The sequence below is a fragment of the Laccaria bicolor genome, genomic scaffold, assembly GCF_000143565.1.
Source record: "Laccaria bicolor S238N-H82 LACBIscaffold_29 genomic scaffold, whole genome shotgun sequence".
Lineage (NCBI taxonomy): Eukaryota > Fungi > Basidiomycota > Agaricomycetes > Agaricales > Hydnangiaceae > Laccaria > Laccaria bicolor.
The window spans coordinates 96387-97272 of NW_001889900.1; positions in this window are offsets into that span (position 1 = coordinate 96387).

Genomic DNA, 886 nt, shown 5'->3' on the forward strand with positions numbered 1-886 from the left:
ACCCACCAACACTGAGAGGCCCGACAATACAAACAGGCCATAGTTGATGGTGCCTGCTGATGGGCCGATGAGGGCCAATAACCCTGTGTTGATGAATTGGCCGATGTGATCCCACTATCAAGGTAAAGAAGGGTCGGCCAGCTACGTAGATTTAGCATACACCGATCAGTAGGAAGCTGCCCCGGGAAGTCAAGTCCCTGTATTTGTATATCGGCTGATAGCTAAGCTATGCAAGGTCAGCTGACAGTTTTGAACATTGTATTTGTATATCGGCTGATGGAAGATAGTTAAGCTATGCAAGGTCGGCTGACAGTTTTGAACATTGTATTTGTATATCGGCTGATGGAAGATGCAAGGTCGGCTGACAGTTGTGAACGTTGCTGGGTTGGTGATCGGCCGAGGGCCTTCACTTCTGATTAGCAGCTAGGCTATGCAAGGTCGGCAGACATTTTGAATTCGCCTGGGTTGGTGGTCGGCCGAGGGCCCTCAACTCTGGTTACCAGGGTCAGCTGGTGAGACCCACGGTAGTCATGGTTCATGGATATCACCGAGTCGGCCGGACACGAGAATTTATGAACATCTCATCAGCCGATGCATCACCGAGGCCGGCATTTTCAAGCTGAATCGTTTTCAGCTTGGCCTTTAATTTAGCAGCCAAGCAGAGGCAGACCAGGCAGAACTTGCAGTTCAAATTTTCATGATCCGAGACAACATCGGTCAAACCAGCATTGATTAGTAAATTTTAACAAGAGTTGCGATAGGTGTAACTGACTTGTGGGATTCGAACCCAGGGCATACATACACGATGTACCCTCCCAGCGTAACCACGAAGCCAAGCCAATGTTGGAAGATGATCGCGGCCAGTATCTTTTACCTGCCTGCATTT